The following is a 25946-nucleotide window of genomic DNA, read 5'->3' as shown; positions in this document are numbered from 1 at the left end:
TGCGTATGGTGTCTTATGGTTAATGAAGACGGCCACGGCCGAATATGTCTTGACATGAGTACAGCCATGTTTGGCCGCTCCATTGACCTACAGCCACCAGCACAAAAAGAAATACAAAGCTGCTTTCTGTGTGGTGGGAACTGGCCTTTTCCCGGGAACTGGGCTTTCTCCCACGGAGAGAGTTGCAAGTTGTAACATTTCAAGGCTCTTGGAGCGTCGTGGCCCGGAATGGACTGGCCATCTGTGCCGGGCTAAGACGATAACCAAAGAGAACAATGCACGTACGCAACTACTGGGCTGGGACGTTAGCCAGGGGGCTCAGTACACGTACGCCACTGATAACCATTTGTGCATGGGAACACTAAATGCTTGCTCTGCAAACTCTGTAATTGCTTACTCTGAAAATTACTGATGGTATAAAAACTGCTGGAAACTGAGCCTCAGCGAGAGTTCCACCTAGAGAGAGTTCCACCTGTGGAAGGGACGCCTTGCCCAGGACGAGTGATCATTGCCCAGCTGCGTCGATTGACAGGGCTCTCCCGGCAGTGGGGCGTGGATGTTGTGAGTAACCTATTTGATGTGAAGTAATTGATTTGATATGAAGTAATTGATTTGATGTGTTCTCTTTTCGGTCAACCTGGTGTTTCTCTTTCTGGTTGATTTGTGTCATTTCTCTTCAGCCGATGTGGGTGTTTTCCCTTTCCAGTCGAGCTGATGTTTTTTCCTTCTTAATATTTGACCTATTTGATCTGTTTGCAGACTGTCACCTTTACTATCCTCTATATAATAAAATACACCTTCAGTCCATTTGTTTGGAGTGGAAAGTGTCTTTTACGTCTCCGATCGAATCCCCGAACCTCTCATAACAGAGGTATAGGTTGAGGTTCTTTTTTCTGCATATACAGTGATGTTCCAACACTATTTGTTGAAAAGACTAGCCTCTCTCCATACAATTGCCTTTGTGCCTTTGTTGGAAATCACTTGACCATATATGTGTGGGTCTATTTATGGATTCTATATTCTGTTCCATTGGTCCATTGGTTTATCTTTATTCAATGCCTCAGTCTTTTTTTGGTAGCTTTATAGTAAGTCTTTAAATCATGTAATATGAGCTATCCAACTTTGTTCTTATTTTGTAAAATTATTTTGGCTATTCAAATTTCTTTGCCTTTCCATATAAATTTTAGAATCAGCTTGTCAATTTCTACAAAAAAAATTTCTTGTAGGATTTTGTTTGGCATTGCATTGAATCTATGAAAAGTGTGGGAAGAATTCATATCTTAATAATATTGAGTCTCCCAATCCATCAATTTGGTATATGTTTTGATTTATTTAGATCTTGTTTGCTTTCTTTCCTCAGTGTTTTTAGTTTCCAGGATACAAATCCTGCATATATTTTGTTGGACTAATGCCTAAGTATTTCACAGCAGGTTTTTTTTTTTTTGGCACTATTATAAATGATACTTTAAAAAATTTTTATTTCCAAAGATATATTGCTAGTATATAGAATTAACATTCATTTTGTGTGTTGACCTTGTGTCCTCAACCTTGCTAAACTCCCTTGTCAGTTTTAGGAGATTTTTTTGTTGACACCTTGGGACTTTCCACATAGACAATCTATCATGTGTGTATAGAGACAGCTCTATTTCTTCCTTTCTAATCTATATGCTTTTTCTTGCCTATCACTGAAAGGCAAGAAAGGACCTCCAGTATGGTGTTGACTAGGAATAGTGAAAGAAGACATCTTTGCCTTGTTTCTGATTTTAGGGGGAAAGTATTTGGTCTTTCACCACTAAGTATGATGTTAGCTATAAGATTTTCTTGTAGTTTCCCTTTATTTTGTAGATACTCTCTTCTATTCTTAGTTTCCTTTGAGTTATTTTCATGAATGGATATTGAATTTTGTCAAAAGCTTTTTCTGCATCTATTAAGACAGTTAAATAGTTTTTATTTAGTTAATTTATTGATATGGTGGTCTGTTGCTATATCATTATGATATTCAAATATACAACCAATCTTGCATTCCCAGGATAACCCCATTTGGCCATGATTTATTATTTTAATATATTATTATTTTAAATTTCTTACTACTTTTGTTGAACATTCTTGCATCTATGTTCATGAGAGATAATGAACTCTGGTTTTCTTTTGGTACCAGGATAATTTTGGCCTCATAAAATGAGTTGCTAATGTTGCGTCCTCTTCTATTTTCTTGAAGAATTTGCATAGAATTATTATTTCTTCCTTCAATGTTTCGTAGAATTCCCCAGTGAAGCCATTTGGATCTGGAGTTATCTTTGTTGGGAGGCTTTTAACTATATATTCAATTTCTTTAATAGATATAAGGCTATTCCAGTCTATCTTTCTTTTTTCATAAACCTTGGTGGTTTATGTCTTTCAAAGATTGGTCCATTTCATCTCAGTTGTGGAATTTATGGCATAAAGTTGTTGTAACGTTCTCTTATTGCTTTAATATCTGTATGGTCTGTAGTGATGTCCTCTCATTCATTACCAACATGGGTAATTTTTTTTTTTTATTGATGTTTTAATGGTTTCTAACATTGTGAAATTTTGGGTTGTACATTTTTGTTTGTCCATCACCATATATATGACTCCCTTCAACCCTTGTGCCCACCCCCCACCCCCTTCCCCCCACCCTCACTGCCCCTGGTAACCACAGTCCAGTTTTCTCTGTCCATGTGTTGGTTTATATTCCACATATGAGTGAGATCATACAGTGTTTGTCTTTCTCTTTCTGGCTTATTTCACTTAACATAATACGCTCCAGGCCCATCCCTGTTGTTGCAAATGGGACGATTTTGTCTTTTTTTATGGCTGAGTAGTATTCCATTGCATATATATACCACATTTTCTTAATCCAATCATCAGTCGAGGGACACTTAGGTTGCTTCCACTTCTTGGCTATGGTGAATAATGCTGCAATGAACATAGGGGTGCATAAGCCTCTTTGGATTGTTGATTTCAGGTGCGTTGGATAGATTCCCAGTAGTGGGAGGGCTGGATCATAGGGCATCTCTATTTTTAATTCTTTGAGGAATCTCCATACCGTTTTCCACAGAGGCTACACCAGTTTGCATTCCCACCAGCTGTGTATGAGGGTTTCTCCACATCCTCTCCAACATTTGTTTTTTTTTGTCTTGGTGATTATAGCCATTCTAACAGGCGTGAGGTGGTATCTTAGTGTTGTTTTGATTTGCATTTCCCTGATGATTAGTGATGTTGAGCATCTTTTCATGTGCCTATTGGCCATCTGTATATCTTCCTTGGAGAAGTGTCTGTTCATTTCCTCTGCCCATTTTTTGATCGGGTTTTTTGTTTTTTTGTTGTTCAGTTGTGTGAGTTCTTTATATATTATGGAATTCAACCCCTTGTCAGATGTATGCTTTGTAAATATTCTCTCCCAGCTGGTTGGTTGTCTGTTCATCTTGATTCTAGTTTCATTTGTCTTATAAAAGCTCTTTAATCTGATAAAGTCCCACTTGTTTATTTTTTCTTTAGTTTCCCTAGTCTGGGTAGGCATGTCATCCGAAAAGATTCCTTTAAAACCAATGTCAAATAGTGTGTTGCCTATATTTTCTTCTATGAGTTTTATAGTTTCAGGTCTCACCTTCAGGTCTTTGATCCATTTTGAGTTAATGTTTGTGAATGGCGATAGCACATGGTCCACTTTCATTCTTTTGCATGTGGCTGTCCAGTTTTCCCAACACCATTTATTGAAGAGAATTTCCTTTCTCCATTGCATGTTCTTAGCACCTTTGTCGAAAATTAGCTGTCCATATATGTGTGGTTTTATTTCTGGGCTTTCAATTCTGTTCCATTGATCTGTGTGTCTGTTTTTGTACCAGTACCATGTGGTTTTGATTACTATTGCTTTGTAGTATGTTTTGAAGTCAGGGATTGTGATGCCTCCTGCTTTGTTCTTTTTTTTTAGGATTTCTTTAGCTATTCGGGGTCTTTTGTTGCCCCATATAAATTTTAGTATTCTTTTTTCTATTTCTGTGAAGAATGTCATTGGGATTCTGATTGGGATTGCATTGAATCTGTAGATTGCTTTAGGTAATATAGACATTTTAACTATGTTTATTCTTCCAATCCACGTGCATGGGATATCTTTCCATTTCTTTATGTCATCATGGATTTCTTTCAATAATGTCTTGTAGTTCTCATTGTATAGGTCCTTCACCTCCTTGGTAAGATTTATTCCTAGGTATTTTATTCTTTTTGATGTAATTGTAAATGGTATTATCTTTTTGAGCTCTCTTTCTGTTAGTTCATTATTAGCATATAGAAATGCAACTGATTTTTGTAGATTGATTTTGTACCCTACAACTACGCTGTAGTTGTCGATTGTTTCTAATAGTTTTCCAACAGATTCTTTAGGGTTTTCTAGATATACAATCATGTCATCTGCAAATAGTGAGAGTTTCATTTCTTCGTTACCTATTTGGATTCCTTTTATTCCTTTTTCTTGCCTAATTGCTCTGGCCAAAACCTCCAGTACTATGTTGAACAGGAGTGGTGAGAGTGGGCAGCCCTGCCTCATTCCTGTTCTCAGAGGAATGGTTTTCAGTCTTTCCCCGTTGAGTATGATGTTGGCTGTGGGTTTGTCATATATGGCCTTTATTATGTTGAGGTACTTTCCTTCTATTCCCATTTTATTGAGAGTTTTTATCATAAATAGATGTTGTATCTTATCAAATGCCTTCTTTGCGTCTACTGAGATGATCATGTGGTTTTTATTCTTTGTTTTGTTGATGTGATGTATCACGTTGATTGATTTGCGGATGTTGAACCATCCCTGTGTCCCTGGTATAAATCCCACTTGATCATGGTGTATGATCTTTTAAATGTATTGTTGTATTCGGTTTGCCAATATTTTGTTGAGGATTTTTGCATCAATGTTCATCAGTGATATTGGCCTGTAATTTTCTTTCTTTGTATTGTCTTTGTCTGGTTTTGGTATCAGGGTGATGTTGGCCTCGTAGAATGATTTAGGAAGTGTTCCATCTTCCTCTATTTTTTGGAATAGTTTGAGAAGGATGGGTATTAAATCTTCTTTGAATGTTTGGTAAAATTCACTGGAGAAGCCATCTGGTCCTGGACTTTTATTTTTTGGGAGGTTTTTGATTACTATTTCAATCTCTTTACTTGTTATCGGTCTATTCAGATTCTCCATTTCTTCTTGGTTCAACTTTGGGAGGTTGTATAAGTCTAAGAATTTATCCATTTCTTCTAGATTGTCCAATTTGTTGGCATATAATTTCTCATAGTATTCTCTTATAATCCTCTGTATTTCCATGGTATCCGTTGTAATTTCTCCTCTTTCATTTCTAATTTTATTTACTTGAGCCTTTTCTCTTTTTTTCTTAGTAAGCCTGGCTAAGGGTTTGTCGATTTTGTTTATTTTCTCGAAGAAGCAACTCTTGGTTTCATTAATCCTTTCTACTGTTTTTTTGGTCTCAATTTCATTTATTTCTGCTCTGATTTTTATTATTTCTCTCCTTCTGTTGGCTTTGGGCTTTGTTTGTTCTTCTTTTTCTAGTTCAGTTAGGTGTAATTTAAGGTTGCCTATTAGGGCTTTTTCTTGTTTGTTAAGGTGGGCTTGTATCGCTATGAGTTTCCCTCTCAGGACCGCTTTTGCTGCATCCCATATGGTTTGATATGGCATATTATCATCTTCGTTTGTTTCCAGATAGTTTTTGATTTCTCCTTTAATTTCATCAATGATCCATTGGTTGTTCAGTAGCATGTTGTTTAATGTCCACATTTTTGTCACTTTCCCAGTTTTTTTTTTCATGGTTCATTTCCAGTTTCATAGCCTTATGGTCTGAAAAGATGCTTGTTATGATTTCAATCTTCTTAAATTTATTGAGGCTTGCTTTGTTTCCCAACATATGGTCTATCCTAGAGAATGTTCCATGAGCACTTGAGAAGAATGTGTAGTCAGCTGTTTTTGGATGGAGTGCTCTGTATATGTCTACTAGGTCCATCTCGTCCAGTTTTTCATTTAAGTCTACTATTTCTTTATTGACTTTTTGTCTGGATGATCTATCCATTGCTGTAAGTGGGGTGTTAAGATCCCCTACTATTATTGTGTTGTTGTTGATTTCTCCTTTTAGGTTTGTTAATAGTTGCTTTATGTACATTGGTGCTCCTATGTTGGGTGCATATATATTTATAAGTGATATGTCTTCTTGATGGAGTGTCCCTTTTATCATTATATATTTCCCTTCTTTGTCTTTCTTAACCTGTTTTATCTTGAAGTCTACTTTGTCTGATATGAGTATGGCAACACCTGCTTTCTTTTGTTTGCCATTAGCTTGGAGTATTATCTTCCATCCTTTCACTCTGAGCCTGTGCTTGTCTTTAGTGCTAAGATGTGTTTCCTGAAGGCAGCATATTGTTGGGTCTTGCTTTTTAATCCATCCTGCCACTCTGTATCTTTTGATTGGAGAGTTCAATCCATTTACATTTAAGGTAATTATTGATATATGAGGGCTTAATGTTGCTGTTTTGTCACTTATTTTCTGGTTCTTTTGCATTTCCTTTGTTTCTTGTCCCATTTGTTTTGGACTGCCAATTCAGTTTGGTTGTTCTGTCTTATGACTCTTCTAGTTTTCTCTTTGTTTATCATATGTGGTTTTGTTTTGATTATTTGTTTAGTGGTTACTTTGAGGTTTGGGCAAAAAATCTTGTGTATGAGATAGTCCATTATCTGATGGCCTCCTATTTCCTTAAACTAAGTCAATTAAGTCACTTTCCACTTCCCCTTCTAAGTTGTTCTTTTTTTTTTTTTTTTTAAAGATTTTATTTATTTTATTTTTCCCCCCAAAGCCCCAGTGGATAGTTGTGTGTCGTAGCTGCACATCCTTCTAGTTGCTGTATGTGGGACTCGGCCTCAGGATGAACGGAGAAGTGGTGCCTCGATGAGCACCCAGGATCTGAACCCGGGCCACCAGCATCGCAGCGCACGCACTTAACCACCAAGCCACAGGGCCGGCCCCTAAGTTGTTCTTATTATACCTTATTCTATCTTGTGTTGTGGCTGTGTGTTTACAGTGATGAGGTTAAATTTATTTTTGGTGAATTTCTTCCTTTGATCTTTGAATTTAGTATTTAAGTGGTTGCTAACCTATTCCGGTAAAGATCTACTATTTTTCTGAGTTTGTCTACCTACTTTTCTCCTTGCTCCAAGCTTTGTGTTCCCTTTCTCTTCTTTTTTTCAGGCCTGAGGGCCTTCTTGAGTATTTCTTGTAGTGGGGGTCTCGTGGCCATGAACTCCCTTAGCTTTTGTTTATCTGGGAGAGTTACTATTTCTCCATCATATTTGAAGGATATTTTTGCTGGATAGAGTATTCTTGGCTGAAAGTTTTTGTCTTTCAGTATTTTGAATATATCATTCCAGTCTCTTCTAGCCTGTAAAGTTTCTGTTGAGAAATCCGCTGAGAGCCTGATGGGAGTTCCTTTGTACGTTATTTTTTGTTTTTGTCTAGCTGCCCTTAATATGGTTTCTTTGTCGTTGACCCTGGCTAGCCTTACCACTAGGTGTCGTGGTGAAGGCCTTTGTCTGTTAATATATATAGGTGTCCTGTTGGCTTCGCTTACTGGTATTTCCTGCTCCTTCCCCAGATTTGGGAAATTCTCAGCTATTGTTTCCTTGAATAGGCTCTCTGTTCCTCTTTCCTTCTCCTCTCCCTCAGGAATACCTATAATTTTTATGTTACATTTTCTAATAGAGTCAGATATTTCTCGGAGTCTTTCTTCATTTCTTTTTAGTCTTAGTTCTCTCTCCTCTTCCATCTGGAGTATATCTGTATTCCTATCCTCTAAGGTGCTAATTCTTTCCTCCATATTGTCAGCTCTGTTCTTTAGAGATTCCAGATTCTCCTTTATCTCCTCCATTGTGTTCTTCATCTCCATCAGCACTGATTGGTTTTTCTTTATGATTTCAATCTGTTTTGTGAAGAAACTCCTAATCTCATTGAATTGTTTGTCTGTGTTGTCTCGTATTTTGTTGAGTGTTTTTATGATAGCTATTTTGAAATCTCTGTCATTTAGTTTATGGATTTCTGTGTCTTTGGGGTTGATTTCTGGGTGCTTGTCATTTTGTTTCTGGTCTGGTGATTTCATATATTTTTGCATTGTGGTTCCTGTGTTGGTTTTGTTTTTCCTCATCCTGGAAATCTCTGGTTGCAATTTCCACCTGCCGCCACTGTCTGGTGGTAAAGGGCTGTGTAGTCTAAGCCCCCTGCGCTCTGCCCCGGTTTTTCTGCTGCCATCTGCAGTTTTGTTTTTTTTTGTTTTTTTTTTTTCCCCACTGCAATCCACAGTTCCAGTCATTTGATCAGGTCTGCCGTGGATCGCTTGGTCTGGTCTGTCGCGGATCACTTGGTCCGGTCTGCCACGGATCACTAGGTCTGGTCTGGTCGGTTGAGCTGCAGAGTCTGGTTTGTGGGGAGGAGGGAGCTCTCTCTTTTGCCCTCTGGGTCCCTGATGTGGGAGGTTTCTCGTTTGCCCCTCTTTATCCGCTCTCTGGGGTGCTCAGATGTTGATGGTAGCCCTGTGGCTCCTCTGAGTCTTCTGTGCCGGAGTTTCCCACTGGCTGAGAGAGTCCAAAGAGCCACGGTTTCCCTGCCGAGGGCCGCCGCTCCCCCCTCGCGGGGGGGCCGCCCGGACCGGGATCGCTGATCTGATGGGGAGGGAGAGGAGTTCTCCTTACCTCTCCCCACTTCCTCCGGGGTCCCAGCACGTTCCGCTCTCAGATGTGCGGCAGTGTGGATCCCTCCGCTCTAGCTTTTCACTGTCTGGGATTCCGTTGTTGGTCTGTGACTGTTCCTTTTGTTGTGTCTTGTAGGGGGAAGAGTTCACGGGAAAGCTCACTCCGCCATGATGCTGACGTCACTCTCGGGTAATTTTTTTCTACTCTTTTTCTTGGTTAGTCTGTCCAGATGCTTATCAATTTGATTGATTTTTCTAAAGGAGTAGCTTTTGTTTTTATTTTCTGTATTATTTTATGTTTTCCACTACAATGATTTCTGCTCTTATCTTTATTATTTTATTTCTTCTTCTTGCTTTAGATTTAATTTATTCTTATTCTAACATCTTAAGGTGAAATCTTAAATCACTGACTTGAGAAATTTCTCCTTCTCAATATAAACCTTTTAATGCTATAAATTTCCCTCTAAGCACTGCTTTAGCTGCATCTCACAAATTTTACTATGTTGTGTTTTCATTTCCATTTAATTCAGAATATTTTCAAATTTTCCTTCTGACTTTCTCTTTGATGTAGGGATTATTGAGAAGTGTGTAGTTTAAATTGTGAATATTTCCTTAAAAAGTGGAATTATAGAATACTATATGGGCCTCACAATCTGGAGAATATGTGAGCCTGTTTCCCCGCTTCTCTCCTTCCATATTCCCTGTGTTCTCTTCTCAATGTGGCACCCAGAAAAATCCTTTTATAACACAATTCAGATGATGTCACTTCTTTGCTCACTGGCTTCCCATTTCATTCAGAGATTGAAGTTCTCTCAGTGAGCTACAAGACCTCTGCGACCTCATGCCTGAGAAAGCTGAGCTGATAGGTGTTGAAGTAGTTGATTAAGACAACAAACCAAAATGAAAGCAACAGTCAAGACTTTGGTCACTTATGCCATACTATAAACAAGAGGCTAAGCAGGAGAAAGTGCTGACTCTCTCCTGTTCCATTTTTCCTCATGGAACAGTCTGTGTCAGTTGGATCAGCAAGACATGAGATCACCTCAGTGCCTGGGGAGCTTCGAACAAAAGGCTCTTGCCATTTTATGGACCTGCCATTTTGTGGGGAGAAGGGGAGAGGGAAGGGCTGGGAGTGGAGAAGTACTGAATACTGACTCAGAGTGAGGAAAAGTATCTTCAAGGCTCCCTCTCTCCCCTGATAAGGAGGTCTTGGCAGAGGTCCCTGGGGAGGGCCTCGGCCAAGGGCCCCCAATCAAGAGGCCTCTGAATGAAGATGCCTGGGCTGGGAATGCAGATATGCATAAAAGCACGTCTTGCAGGGGGCCTGAGTCCTTGACTACAACTCTCTTCAGAGACTGCAATGCATTGGCTTTGCCCCAAGTCTGGTGTGCGGAGGGCAGATTTTCCCCATGAAGCCTGCCAGGTAAGGCTTTGGCAATTGCTTATGGTCAGGCCGTATTGCACAGCCTCCTGTCTCAAACCAGACTCTCCTCTAAGGCCTGTGGGATCCGGGGAGCAAGAGCAAATGAAGGCCTACATACCACGTGTCTAAATTTGAAGTTCCAAATCAAGATAACTAACTCTAAATAAAATCTACTCTCTTCTCCCGCCTTGACAGATAGACCTTCATAACTAAAAATAACATGTAAAAATGAATAAAACAAACATAAAAAATAAATATGTATAAATAAAAACTAGGAATAAAGCTATGTGTTTTATGTGACCGAAAGTCTGGAAAATATCAAAGAAGACTGCATTTCATAATTATTGTGACATTTTTGTGTCCTGTTGGTGGACTGGAGATGTTTAGATGAGTAATAAAATAAAGACACTCATAAATTATTTCACAATTATTCCGTAATGTTTATTTTCCTTGCCTACATTTCAGTAAAATCATTATGTTGTAAAATTTTTACATAATTTGAATTACATTGACAGTAATGATCTAAGAATTAAAAATTAAAATGTAGTTACAGTCAAAGTACAAAAATTTTTAAGATATGTTCATCAAAATGTAAATTAAATGTAAATAATTGAAAATTAAAAGTTTTTCAGGGGGCCGGCCCTGTGGCTTAGCGGTTAAGTGCACGCGCTCTGCTGCTGGCAGCCCGGGTTTGGATACTGGGCATGCACCGATGCACCGCTTCTCCAGCCTTGCTGAGGCAGCGTCCCACATACAGCAACTTAGAAGGATGTGCAACTATGACATACAACTAGCTACTGGGGCTTTGGGGAATAAAAGGAGGAGGATTGGCAATAGATGTTAGCTCAGAGCCGGTCTTCCTCAGCAAAAAGAGGAGGATTGGCATGGATGTTAGGTCAGGGCTGATCTTCCTCACAAAAAAAAAAGAAAAGTTTTTCACATGTTTTCAAGAGTTATTTTTCTTTTAAATTATTCAGAATTATCTATTAAAATTATATGGCAAAATATAAAACATAATTATTAATAACACAATTTAAAATGAATATCAATTTAGTAAAGCCAAAATGTTTGGGACTTTTAATGAAAGAATCTTGAGTATTTTAATAAAAATTCAACTATTTTGCAACTTAAGATTCAAAAGTCATCTAGTTGCCAATGGAAAGAATTGGTAAAATGCTTCATGCATGTTTTGTTTACACCTATATATATGCAAACTTAAGAGTCACATGAATTGTCTAATATTGCAAAATATGCTTCATCTTCCATGTGTAAATACCACACTAGTTTGTGAGAACCTCCAGATCAAGAATTAGAAGATGAAGAGAAGGAAGACAATGGATATTTGACATCACTGGGAAAAGATAAAAAAATTATTACGCAACCATCTACTGTATTTGTGCTGAGAATTTGACAAGTTAACTAATCTGTCTTTTCTCTTACCCACATGCTTCTGCTGCTCAACCTTCTCTGCACTCTGATGCTGGCCGAAGCTCAGCCCACCAACATTTGGGCTTTGGAACACAGCCTCACATTTCAAGGATGCAGGACAAGAGCTATGGAGAAGAATTTCACTGGGGTCTAAATGGTGCTAGTTGTAAGAGTAGATATTTAGAAATATGGGTAGCGCTGTGCCAGCTCTGAGCACCAGATTCCCAAGAACCCATGTGCCCATGAGTTGTTTCAATAGATTTTCTAGAGCATGAGCCTTGGCAGGTCAGTCTTGCCTTGCACTGGCTAGTCCCTTTTTCTAGAACAATCTTCTTCCAGATATCTATGAGAATAACTCCCTCCCCTCCTTCAAGTCCTTGCTCAAATGTTCCTTCTCAGTGAGGCCTGTATCTACCACTCTATTTAAAATTGCACCTTCACCTGTAACCCCACCTTGGTACTGTATAGACCCCTTACCTTGCTCTCCTTTTTCTCTTTTCCACAGCATCTACCACCTTGTAACACACCATGCAGTTGACTTACTCTGTTTATTGTTAACTGTCAGTCTCTACCCACTGGAATGGTGTATTAGTCAGGGTTCTCCAAAGAAACAGAGCCAATAGGAGAGAGGTAGGTAGGTAGATAGATAGATAGATAGATAGACAGACAGATTTAGGAATTTGTTCACAAGATTATGGAGGCCGAGAAGTCCCATGATCTGCAGTCTGCAAGCTAGAAAACCAGGAAAGCTGGTGGTGCAACTCAGTCTGAGTTCAAGGGCCCAAGAACCAGGGGTGCCAATGTCTGAGGACAGGAGAAGGTGGATGTCTCAGATCAAGCAGAGAGCAAACTCACCCTTCCTCAGCCTTTTTGTTCTATTCAGGCCAATGGATTTGATGATGCCCACTGGCACTGTGAGGGCAATCTTCTTTACTCAGTCTACCTGTTCAAATGTTAATCTTTTCCAGAAACACTCTCACAGACACATCCAGAAATAATGTTTTACCAGCTATCTGGACCCTTAGCCCAGTCAAGTTGACACATAAAATTAACCCTTATAAATGGGAACTCCAAGAGGGAAGGGATCTGTGGTATCCCAAATGCCTGGAACAGTGTCTAGCACCTTGTGAATAAATGAACGCCAGACTCTGTTTTAGGCCATTTGCTTGCACTAAAACCAAGGCAGAAGAAGTTAAATAACTTTCCCAAAATTACACAGTAGGAAGGAGTGAAATTGGGATAATTACCCAGCAGACCATTGTGAGGATTAGTGAGATAATCTGTTTAAAGTGCTGAGACAGCGTCTTGACTGTGGTTAACAGTCAATAAATTGCACTATTCTTGTCTATGAACAGTCTGCCCTCAGTCCTCTGGTCTATGAGAGTCAACCACGTGTTTGTAAATGCATGCTGTTTCCTGTGTCTCTTGCCATGTTATGGTGGATGAAACCCTGATGTTGTTATGGGCTCATTAATCACTCAGAATCATTGTTCATATGCTTTGGGTTTGATTAAAACCCCAAATGCATTTGCACAGCCTCTTTCTGTGATTTTGAATGCCATCCACTTATTAATAGACATTTGATCCCTATGTTGATGATCCATCTATATCTCACTGACTAAAATTCTATTCAGTTGGAGCCAAGAAGTCTGTCTTTTCCTTGTGAAAAAAACAAAAGTCACATTTTTGCAGCAGGGAAATAATAAAAACTTTAATTCAGTCTGAAATCCTAACCTCACTAATTTTCAGTGGCTTCTAATCTGGGCCAATACAGGCAGCCCTAAATTTACAAAAGATTCATATTTAGAGTTCATCTTCCTTGGTTTTGCTATGATAATCAGTGCAGAGCAAACATCTCTAGATTCATTCCTCCCCCAAAAGCCACCAAGGTCCTCTAAGACCTTTCTAAACGTCTTATCAAATATTGTTGATAGAACCTCCTTACAGAAAACCACCTGAATTTTGCCACCATCATAAAATGATTTCTTAAATATGGAAATAAAATATATGTGTATAAGATAGGAATTATGAGGTTATGTATGTCTGTTTCTACAGAAAAATCAAGTTAATTGTAATGTTTTTTGGAGGAAAACCCTCCCTGAGTGAATATTGTTTGTATAACTTTTTGCAGCATTGTAAATCCGGCACGCAGCCAGGCCTGAGCACTGGGAGAATTTTCTAGGTACTTAGAGTTAATGACGCCTGATTAAGGGTATCTGTAAACACCGTTGCAGAACATGTGGCCTGTGCTGCTATAATCATGCATGTAACAGTGTATAGGCTGGACGTTAGGCAAGGATGTGGAAAGACCAATTTAAAAAGAGGATTTTTAAGAACTCAGTCTCTGCTTTATATTAAAATTTCCTCATATTTCAAATAATCAAAACCTCTTGCCAAATTTGAAATAAAATTGAACTGTTAACTTTTACTTATCCTGGAAGACACAAAGTACTTTGCTTATTAACTGTACCAAGTTCTGCAAACGCCCCAGAACCACTGACTCCTTTTGTCTTCTCTGCTGACCAGAGGCCAGGGCCTCTCAGCCATGGAGCTAAGCGGAACAAGAAGCCCTTCCAAACAGAGGCATTGCAAGGAGAATCTTAAATCTCATCAACTCCAAAGGTTTTTTCTCTTTTGGAGGAGGAGAAAATTCAGATATAATAAAGCATTGATAATCTTCATAGAGACATGGGAGGCTGCTGATGAAATATAGGTGAGGAAAGAGGGGAGATGGGAGGGTCCTGGCCACTGAGATGTTTTCATTCCCTCTGAGTTGGGTCTATGGCTGTAGAAGCCGGCCTGGATCTGTCAGCAAGGTGTAAGGCTTGTGTGACCATTGCAGAAAGGTGTCCATAGTGCCCAGAGCTCTTCCCTATTATTGTCTTTTTTTAAATGGACAGTGGTTATCATTGTGGCTCTTCCCGAAAATTCTAGTTCTCCTCTTTCCAAGCATTTGGTAGGATTGCAATTCTCTGTCTTTCCAGCGAAAGTGACGTGTATTGCCTCCAGGCAGAAGCATTTAATGGCCTGTGTGGGGCACACCAGCACTCTTTTTTCCTGCTTTGGAGACTGTGAAGCCTACACAAAAGAAAATAGAGCCAAGAGATGAAGAGAAATGGATTCCTGGAGACATGATTTGAGCACTTGGATCCAGCTATGCCTGAAAGAACTCACTCTGTAATGTCACAAACAAGTCAATAGCTTAGCTTTTGTGCATATGTCAATTTGAGTTGGGTTTTTGAGACTTGAAACTAAAACAACCCTAATACACTTAGGAAAAACATGAATAATCAGTTAATTCACAGACTTCCTCATCTGTTGGACTCTTCCTAAGACAATTCTTAAGAATTGAGATGTTAAGTAGGTTTCCACAGTAAGTGCTGAGTGACATAGGAATGGGATGGATCAAAAGTCTTATGGGCTGAGTTAAGGGAGAGGTGCTGGGGCAGCTGAGGGGTGAGGGAGGTGAGTGGGAGAGGGCAGAGGATTTTAGTGAATGATTCTAGAGTCTAAGAGCATGTATTTAGATCTTCTTTAATGTCCTTCAAGAGATGTCAGACAGTGATGGAAGTCCTTCTTAATTGCATTTGACTTTTAAACCAAGTTCCTTAAACCTGCTATAAGTCTGTTTCTGGACCAGATATGACTCCAGGTTCACAAATCTTGTACATCTATTTGTGCAGCATAGTTTGTGCACTGCTTAGAGTGGAATATTTTCTCTCCTCAATTTTAATTCCTCTGTTTATAACTTTTGTTTTGACTTGAGAAATCTTCAAAAATCTCTAAACTTTATTTTTGCCAGGTATTAAGATTCTTAGAAAAATGAAAAAGTAGTGTTAGGAAAGAACTATTATGAGGCTATAGAAATATCCAAATTTTGAGTATAATTTTGTTAAAAAAAAAACAGATGAAGAAAAAGATTCTGTTTTATCCAGAGACTTAGAAATTATGTGTCGCACTTCATAATGTAGTCTATGTTGAACAAGGTCCTTGTTTTTGTTGTCTTAATTGATTTCAATAAATTTCTGGAGGCCAAATTTTAGTTAACAGACAGATGACGCCTTCCTCATGCACTAATTACCTCAGAAATTTAGCATAGATCTGGCCAGAACACCTTCCACTCACCAAGCCAATACCATTATGGTTGATGGGATTATGATTATTATTGCTTTTTCTTGTTATTTTGAAGACCTGAACTTAGAATTCTAGTGTTTAGGAGGTGAAATATGAATAAATGAATGATAATCCAACTAGTATAAATGTTATCTGAGATCTAGTAAGATCAAAAAATGCTTGGTGTCCAAAGTTGAAAAAGAAAAAAGGTCAAAAGACAGTTAAGAGTTAACATTCTTTTTATTCTTGGTGAGAGCCTTTCCAAAGGATTAGGTCTAGTTTTGCTCTTGTCCCTTTGGAGAAGACTTGGAAAGAATAGGGGGTGGGGGGAGGCAAGAAGTGCCTAAAGGAAGAGGTAAGAACACCTGTGAAGTGAGTTTCACAAAAATGAGAGTATCTCTCTGCGGAGGAGAAGGCGGAGGGGTGACTGGCCTTGAGAATCTTGTGGGTGATAATAAGAGGCTGTTGGGCAGGTGTTCTCTATCTTGAGAGGGACAAGCAGCGACGGACAGGTTTATGATGTGACTAGAAAGATTTAGATTAGAATAAAGGATGAATTTCATGGTGAAATGTTCTTCTACGAAATGCTGCATTCTCATCCAAGAAAATATTTTAAATACAGCTGACTTTCTTCTTCCTTGTAAGGCTTTGAGGAAAAACACTGGACGGGATGACTGTATGAGACGTGCCTTTCATGGAATCCCAGCAGGCCACAGGGCCACAGTATCTTTTCACGCATTTAATTACCTACAACTCCCTAAAAAGAGCCCCCTCTGAGAATGTGGAGACCTCAGGATGGGGAACAATGGAGACCATTATGCAATCCAGGAATGTTGGAGCCAGGAGGGACCTTGGTTTCCTCAGAGTCCTTTGGACTTCTTCATCACGCTCAGCATGTTTTGTAGTTAGATGTTTACCTTCTGACGTCCTCACTATATTGGAAGCAGTATCCCTGTATCTAGCCCAGTGCCCGGATCTCTAAGCAGTCAACCAACATTTTTTGAAGGAATAAAGGAAGAGTTCAACTCTCTTACTTACAAATGAGAAATCTGAGGCCTAAGTTGCCCACACAGCTGCTTAGGAGTAAAGGCCTTTTCAGCCAGTCTCCCATATTTAATTCATAGAGGATTAGCATCCAATTCAACCAGCGATAGATCCTAGTCAACAAGGAACTATTTTCTAGGTGAAGTCTAATTTCTTTTAAAAGTGTAGAGTTTAAATTGCAGAAACTTGTCTTTGGATTCCATACAAATTTTAGGTCAAAGTACATGTGGTGGGATCATACTTTGGAAATATTAATCTATATCCTCCACCTCATCTCCAAGATTTCTTTCTTCCCGTTTTCCCCTCTCTACTGTTGTGGTTAGTGCTTCTGTGCTCCTTGTCTCACTAGTAGTGTGAAAAGCAGATGTCCACTCATTTATTCAGGTATTAATTCATTTCATAAATACTTATTGAGCTATGTGCCTGACACAGGCCTCAGTTCTGAAGGTCAAGTTGTGAATAATGGAGCCCATACTCTCTTCTGGCCTTGTATTTCCAGCATCTCTATAGGAGAACCAGGGAGTTCAAGCATCAGCAAGATGTTGGATGACAGGACTTTTAAGAACAGTATGTCTGGTCTTCTTCCTCCACCTACCTCTGAACAGTGGCCCTGCACCCCGCTTCCTGGCAAGGCAGAAAAACCTGGGATAGATAGGGAGAATCTGAAGAGATGTCTACGTGGTGGCCCCACAAGAGCCCTGCCCAAGTGGCTAGACCTTAGGGAGGGACCAGCAATCCAGGCAGACAGGGCGATCTCATCAAGTTTCCCAAGCCAGGAGCAGAATTATCTCATACCCCAGGGTGAGCAATAGAAGTAACAGCCGAGCACCTGGGTCTGCAAGGGGCAAGCTTGATGAGACGTATACAGATTGATAACCACAGACTCGAGGAGAAGAGGGAGATCTCAGCAGACACCTGCTTGAACAGACAACATGGAGGCTAGCGTGTCACCTGGCCCCCTCCCTATGGCTTGGTTCAGTGTATGCCCTGTTGAACTTAGCCATGACTGCAGAGAAAGGGGACAGGTGATCCAATGAACTGAGATCCAGTTTTTGCCACCAGTGGAGTCAGGGCAGCAAGGCTCAAAATCAAAGTTACCTTTTGGTCACATAGTGGACCAAGATTTATATCTATTAGGCACAAATAAGATTTCTTCCTAGAGACATTCTGTACCACTTGAAACCCATGCCGAAGACCAGCAAAGGAAATTTAACATGGCTGCAAGTAAACATAAGCCAGCAATGTTTGGCCTGTCACTGATCAGGCAGAACGTGGCACAGGAAGGTGCCTTGGCATGTCGGCTCCACTATAAAAAGAGGACGTGTGCTTCTCCATTGGCTCTGTGACACCACATCCTTCTGGTTTCCCTCCCAGCTCTGTGGCCTCACCTCTTCTGCCCCTCTGCTGATGTCCCCTCTTCAAATGAGTCAGGAAAGGCTAGACTGCCCCCAAGGTCAGCCCTAGACCCACCTCTCTTCTCACACTCTGCAATGGATTGAATGTTTGTGTCACTCCAGTGTTCGTATGTTGAAACACTAATCCCCATGTGAAAGTATCAGGAGGTGGGGGCTTTGGGAGGTGACTAGGTCATGAGAGTGGAGCCCTCATAGGAAGAGACACCAGGGAGCTTGCTCTCTCCCTACCCCTGCCATGTGAGGACACAGCCAGAAGACGGCTGTCTGCAAGACAGGAAGAGATCTCTCACCAGAACCCCACTGTGCTGGCACCCTGATCTCAGACTTCCACCTCCAGAACTGTGAGAAATAAATGTTTTGTCATTTAAGCCCCCAGGCTGTGGTATTTTGTTATAGCAGCCTGAACGGACTCAGCCACATTCTACTCTATTTTCAGCCTTGCACTGAGAATAGGAAGCTATTGGGAGAAGACAGCAAAGCTGGGAAGGGATAGTTAACTCAAAAACAACATCATGGAAAGATGGCAGCCAATCCTCATGATTCCAGCAAATCTCTGTGGAGTTGGCTCCCTTCTGGGATCTAATTCATTCCTGTTTCTAACAATTCTTTCAGAAATGTTCAAGAGTCAATGTCCATTATCTACATTCCCATTTTTCATGACTACTGATAATTTGGCAACCAATGAGAGCACAAGAACAAAATATATTTAATTTTGTTTAGATTTAATTTTTTCTAAGACCCTATGCTTTGATACCCCAGAGACAAAAAATTTTTGGAAACCATGTGCCAATTTAAATTAACTTGTTGGGAGATATTCACAAATGAAATCTAGAATGTTTTTAAAAGTATTGCTGAAAATATTTTTGGCCTCTAAGTAGATGTGCACTCCCGCTGAGTATTTACTTTGATGTTCCCTTGGAGATAAATTGTCTAATTTAATTTGATTTGATTCAGTTCAACTCAACTCAATTCCATCATGTTTATTAACATCTCTTAGCACCTACATTTATATATAGCAATTTGCTGGACACTTCAGTCATAGTTCCTAAATTTGAAAACTCATCATCTAATTGGGAAAGGGAACAATTCCAAGATAATTTGTAAGCCAAAGCATAGTACTTAGGAGAGGCCAGCCATGTCAAAGGAGGCAGTTATACCATACTCCCTTCACAGTCCATGGCAGACATTGCTAATCAATGCTGCATTGTCTTGGTGGCCAGTGGGGCCCTCAGGATCTTTCTCACTCAATCACTACCAATCGATCAGTATTGGTATGTTAACTAAGCCTCTTATCCATCCCTGGCATAAATTACATAAATGCTCAGATGGATTTGAAATTGGAGAATTTCATTTGAGTCTGTGCCTATAGGCTTCATGCTTAAGAAAATAAAGTAGCTTGGTAATTACAAGGATTTCTTGGGCAAGAATGAATTAAAACAACATGAATCTTTTTTTTTTTATTGATGTTTTAATGGTTTCTAACATCGTGAAATTTTGGGTTGTACATTTTTGTTTGTCCATCACCACATATATGACTCTCTTCACCCTTTGTGCCCACCCCCCACCCCCACTGCCCTGGTAACCCCAGTCCAGTTTTCTCTGTCCATGTCTTGGTTTATATTCCACATATGAGTGAGATCATACAGTGTTTGTCTTTCTCTTTCTGGCTTATTTCACTTAACATAATACGCTGCAGGCCCATCCATGTTGTTGCAAATGGGACAATTTTGTCTTTTTTTATGGCTGAATAGTATTCCATTATATATATATACCACATTTTCTTAATCCAATCGTCAGTCGAGGGACACTTAGGTTGCTTCCACTTCTTGGCTATGGTGAATAATGCTGCAATGAACATAGGGGTGCATAAGCCTCTTTGGATTGTTGATTTCAGGTGCGTTGGAAGATTCCCAGTAGTGGGAGGGCTGGATCATAGGGCATCTCTATTTTTAATTCTTTGAGGAATCTCCATACCGTTTTCCATAGAGGCTGCACCAGTTTGCATTCCCACCAGCTGTGTATGAGGGTTCCTGTTTCTCCACATCCTCTCCAACATTTGTTTTTTTTTGTCTTGGTGATTATAGCCATTCTAACAGGCGTGAGGTGGTATCTTAGTGTTGTTTTGATTTGCATTTCCCTGATGATTAGTGATGTTGAGCATCTTTTCATGTGTCTATTGGCCATCTGTATATCTTCCTTGGAGAAGTGTCTTAAAACAACATGAATCTTTACTGAATTTTTTCCAGTCGACTCACAGCATGAATTTATATACTACTGCAAAGAAGCATTTGAGAGATTAATCAGAGTTTTGAAATATGAAATTGAGATTGAAATTTCAAAATCTGCAAACTGTATTGAGACTCAGAAGAGCATTTGAGCCACATGATTGGGTTGGAGAGTGTAACATTTTTAAGCATTCTTTTCAAAATGATCTGAATTTAGCACTCTAACATAAATAACAGATAAAAATGCAACATTTCTGGTTGGTACTGAGGCTTGGAGCCTGGGCTCTGACCCTCAGTATCTTCCTGTCAGCCTCGACTTCAATCTTATGGAAGCCCCTAGAATATCTGCAAGGAATGTTGGCAAGTTGAGGAACAAATTTTGAAAACACCCAGACAAGAGATTCTTTAGATAGTCTTTTGGCTCTACACATTGTTAATGAATGTAAATCAGCTAGATCTGATTCAATACAGTTGTGCTGGGCACTGATAAGAATAACGCACTCTGGAAATCATTTATATTGGGAGGAAATTCTAGCAGATGCAGCAGATCGTCAGTCCTGCGCTCTGTTTAGGACCACTCACTTCCTCACTCGCTCATGAGGTCCTGGGGTTGGAACTTCTGTGCAGCCTGTGTGACTGTTTTCATTCTACTTTGCTCCCACTACCATATGATGGTGTAAGATCACCTCTGTGTATATAAAACGAGAGGAATGAATAAACTTCTGATGGACTTCGAGGCCAGATTTTAAACTTCAGTCTGTTTTTAGTATTTTGACATTTTCTTCTTGACATCAGTTCAATAACACATTAAAGCCTTTCCAAAAGCTGTATTTATCATAATGCCCTAAAACAGACTCATTGGATCCTGCATTTCATTGAGCCATCAAGGTCATAGTGAGGGCCTCTGAAACTTACTGTTTGGCCACCATTCTTTAAATCTGGTATATGTAACAGTAAAAAATAAATTGTAAATGAGAAGCAGAATCTTTGTGCTCTAATGGTAGCAGAACAGGTATCTGCCGATTTGGTTCTTGCATTCCGAGGTCTGGAGTTGATTAGACCTTGACCTGGCTGGGGGAGTGCTGGATAGCATTTCCAGGTTCCTAACATCATACCATTTATGAATTCAGTCCGGCTGGATTTGAAGTTGGAATCACACAAGAAAGAAAGACAAATTAAATCTTTGAACAAAATCCTGCTTTTTGATTGCTCACCCATGAATAACTAAGGAGAACTCTGGAACATCCCTCCTGGAATAAACCTTCACAACAAATTTTCCAAGACCTAGAGTTCTGAAGAACTTGGATCTCTCATAGGGAATCCAGGGTCTCACACAGACACCAGTAAGTAGCAAAAAGAACATAAGGATAAATAAACTTGTCCAACATCCAACAGAACTGGAAGCCAGTGTCAGCAATGCTCACCTGAGCTGGAGGTGATGACCTTTAGAATTTGTTTTTAATGGGAATTATCTTTATAAGGGGAAGAGTTGAGCCAGCCCTGATGGCCTAGTGGTTAAAGTTTGGCACTCTCACCGCTTCAATGACCTGGGTTCATTTCCTGGTCATGGAACCACACCACCCATCTGTCAGTTGCCGTGCTGTGGCAGCAGCTCACATAGGAGAACTAGAAGGACTTACAACCATGCACTGGGGATTTGGGGAGGAAAACAAAAGAGGAAGATTGGCAGCAGATGTTAGCTCAGGGTGAATCTTTCCCTGCAAAAAAATTAAAAAATAAAAGAGGAAGAGTTAAAGAGAATCAGAATATGTTGGGCTCCCAGCTTAGGAAGAGGGGTTTGAAGCTGGAGGATATATCAGACTTACTCTAACCTGCATTTTCTTCATCTGGTCTCCAGAGTGATGTGCTTACAGCTCTCCCCAGTATGTACTGCCTTCTCCATGGGTTGAGCCTTCAGTGGTCATGGGTCTTCCCTTCTTTAAGGGTTGCATAGTCTAAGCCAGTTCTCAAGCAGGCTTTCAGGAAATACACCTTCCAGGCCCACCTCAAACTTTCTGAACTAGAATTTCTGAAGTCAGCTTCTAGAAATAAGTATGTTTTTAAAGCTTCCCATGCTGTTCTGACACTTTGCCTAGTGAGCTCCTACTTGTCCTTCGGAGTGTAGCTTAAGCAATGCTTCCTCAAGGAAGCATTCCCCGACTTTGTAAAGCATTGGCTGCAGTGCTGATTGTACATTTATTTGCATGATTGCTATTATCTGGCTTCCCTACTCGATCAAAACTCCTCAAGAACAGGGACTGTGTCATTCTCACTCACGATGGAATGCCAGGTCTTAGCACACACCAGGCACATCAGAGTTATTGAACAAATATCTGTTGAAAGAACAAATAAATGAGAGGGTAGACAAGTGAATGAACGAATAAATGGTCAAGGAAATGAATGAATGAGCAGCCAAGTTTGGGAAATTCTATTGGGGGTTAGAGTCCCATTTACCGGTCAGCTTTTCTGATCTCTTCTAATATCACACTCCTCATTATGGGATGTATACTGTTATGATTATTAGGGGAAGCAGGAAAGAGAATTAGTAGAGGAATTTACAAGATGGAGAAAGGCATAAACTACACAAGCTTTTGTGAAAGTTTACTCCTCTGAGTAAAGATGACGTTGTCACATTGCCAGCTCAACGGGGGTGACAGTGTCATAAGGAGACTGACATGTGCCAAGCTGCAAGCCAGGCTCTTTGTCTTTCTTCTATGACCCTGGGTCTCAAAGAAGACCAGAGTTACTGAGGAGTTCCTCTGGTGATAACAATTTTATAACACGACAATCGTCAATTAAGTTATCACTTTTAATTACATATTACTTACTGAATTCTGGCATGGGCTGTGTCCCTGCAGCACCAAAGCAGTCAGATAGGAAAAATATCAGTCAACATGGTTATTTTACACAGTCTAGAGCTCTAGACTCAATTATTGAACAGAATTGGTTACTTTTCAACTGGGTCTCTTTAGTATGATATATACAGGGCCAGGGTCAGTGTACGAGATCTTGCCGGTTTTGTACAGTTTGCAAATAACCTAATTACAGGGCCCAGAAAATGGCAAAACAAGTCACTCTGGGACATGGGCTAACTCAACAGGTGTGACTGAGACAAGAAGGAACAGGTGGTGGTTCAGGTTTAAACGGGTAAGGAGATCATCCTTTCCAGAAGTCAGGAGAGGTGAGAGGTCTGGAGGCTGGAGACCCAGGCCAGGCCTGCAGTCAGAAGTCAGAAGCAAGTGCTAGTAACTGAAGTCAATAGCTAAGACAGAGTCCAGAAGCCAGGATTACCAGAGGTCTGGGTCAAACCCGTGGGCAAGAGTCCAGAGTTTCAGCCAGAGTTTCAATGATCATGACCCATCTCAGAAATCAGTCCAAGTTCAGAGTCAACCAATACTGCACAGCACAGGTGCTAGACACCAATACCACACAGGTAGTCCTCACCACAAAGCTATAAAGTAGGTATTGCCATCACTACCTATAGCTGAGATTGGGCGATAGTTCTAGATAACAGTAGTAAAGCAGTTAACATTTATTGAGCATTAATACTGTACTAACAGGTATTGATTCTCAAAATTCAACAAATATTTACTAAATGCCCACTATAGAATAGGGATTATGCTAAGTTCTAGGAATTTACGGATAAATAAAACATTGTCATCACTTTCATGACCTTAGCGTCTAGAACAGTGGTTTTCAACTGGGGCAATTTTGCCTCCCAAGGGACATTTGTTTGACAACAGTTAGGGTTGTCACTACTGGAAGGGGTGTGCTAGTAGCATCTAGTGTGTGGAGGCCAGGGGTGATGCCAAATGTCCTACAATACATAGGCCAGCCCCCACAGCAAAGAATTATCTGGCTCACAATGTCAATAGTGCAGAGACAGAGAAACCCTGGTTGAAAAAGTGGGACCCACAGGTAAAGCTGTAAGTGCAATAAAGTGTTAGGTGTGTGATGGTATCAGGATTGTCCAGGATGCAGTGGGGAGTCAATGGACAGGAGGATCAGATCTATTGTGGTGTGGGCAGGGAGGATGCAGGAAATGGAAGGGACTCAGGGAAAACTTCCTGGAAAAGGTGGGTCTTGAAGAATGAGCAGGTGTTGCCCTGGCAGATGGGGTGTGGGGGTGGGAAGCTGGATAAGCCAAGGCCAGGGGCAAGGAATGCTGTGACCTCTTAGGATCTGGAAGATTGTCAAGTCCTTGGTGTTGGGTTCCATTCAGGTACAAAAGCTACATTTTGAGATGTGGAGATAAAAAGATAATTATGCATCAGTTTTGCCCTCAAAGAACTCATACTGTATAAAACCAATCATAACTCTAAATCAAAATAATTCCTCTTGTCAAGTTTTAGTTTTGGCACATAAATAAGAAAACACTACAAATTAAGCAAATTTCCAATATTGATTTGGAAGCATGTTCTAGCCATTCACTATTACCTGATCCACTTTCAAAAGTTATGGTCAGGCCAATGAAATTGATTTTCCCACCTGAGAGCTCTGAGTTTTAATCTGAGAAGCACAAAAAAGTTAAGTAACTGCACAGTAAGTTTCCTTTGACAGAGAGGGCATCATGAGATCAAGAGCATATGAAATATTTTTGGAATTTGCTAGAACTTACCAAGAGCTGTCACTTTGTTCATAACACTTTCTCACTTGAGTCCTATCCTGTAAGATTAAAGTCAGCCTAAGCAGCCAGCCCTCTCTTCTGGAGATTCAAGTGTGGACAGAGGCTAGAAAGATGTTTTATGGAAATGTTGCCTTGTATAGTCAGAACTTAAATATATTCCAATATACTAAAAAACAGTAATGAGATGTTGGATAAAATAAAGAGGTCAATATCCAAGAACGCAGGAGAAAATGTACCAAGTGGATCCCTGAACAGGAGGTGGGTTACATAAAACTCTGGCTGACGTGGTAAATAGACTTTTCTGAAACCCTGGTGTTCTAACTCTTTTCTTATGGCACAGGATAGGGTTACAGGAACATAATGTGCTGGGTAATTGATCGAACCATTAAAAATAACAGCATAAAGCTTTAGAGCTTTGACAGGCTTGATTCTTTTCGGAAGAAAGCCTGACTTGCAAAAGTGCTGATGTGCTTCTTTGCAAAGTTCTATAAAATTGTGGTGAGAAAAGGGAAATTTACATTGGAACTCCTCCACTCGTCAGCTGAATTTCCATTGCCTCGTTCACTAGACGGTCTGGCTGTCTGCTGGCTGACTGTGACATGGGGAAGGAAAGCCCAGAGCTCGTGTCCAAATGCAGGAGGCTGCGCCTTGGTTGACTGTTGCGTAATTAACCAGAAGAGGACATCCACCAGGCCAGGAGAGGTGAAGACCATGTGCCATCGGGGGACGGGAAGGGTGGGGTCCAGTTTCTAAAGGAAAGAAGGCCCTCATTGCTGAGTGAACTTCAACAGCAGAGGTTTCAGACGGCTTTGTGAGCGGAGGCAATCTCCTGCCTGGTCAGATAGTAGAGAAGAAAACAAATTTGCCTAATGGATTTCCTGGGTGAAAGGATGGTGATCCCAGGACTGCAGGCAGCTCAAACTATGTGTAAA

This window comes from Ceratotherium simum, chromosome 38 (assembly GCF_057802395.1).
Source record: "Ceratotherium simum simum isolate JZ-2026a chromosome 38, ASM5780239v1, whole genome shotgun sequence".
Lineage (NCBI taxonomy): Eukaryota > Metazoa > Chordata > Mammalia > Perissodactyla > Rhinocerotidae > Ceratotherium > Ceratotherium simum.
This window is presented reverse-complemented; position numbering follows the sequence as displayed.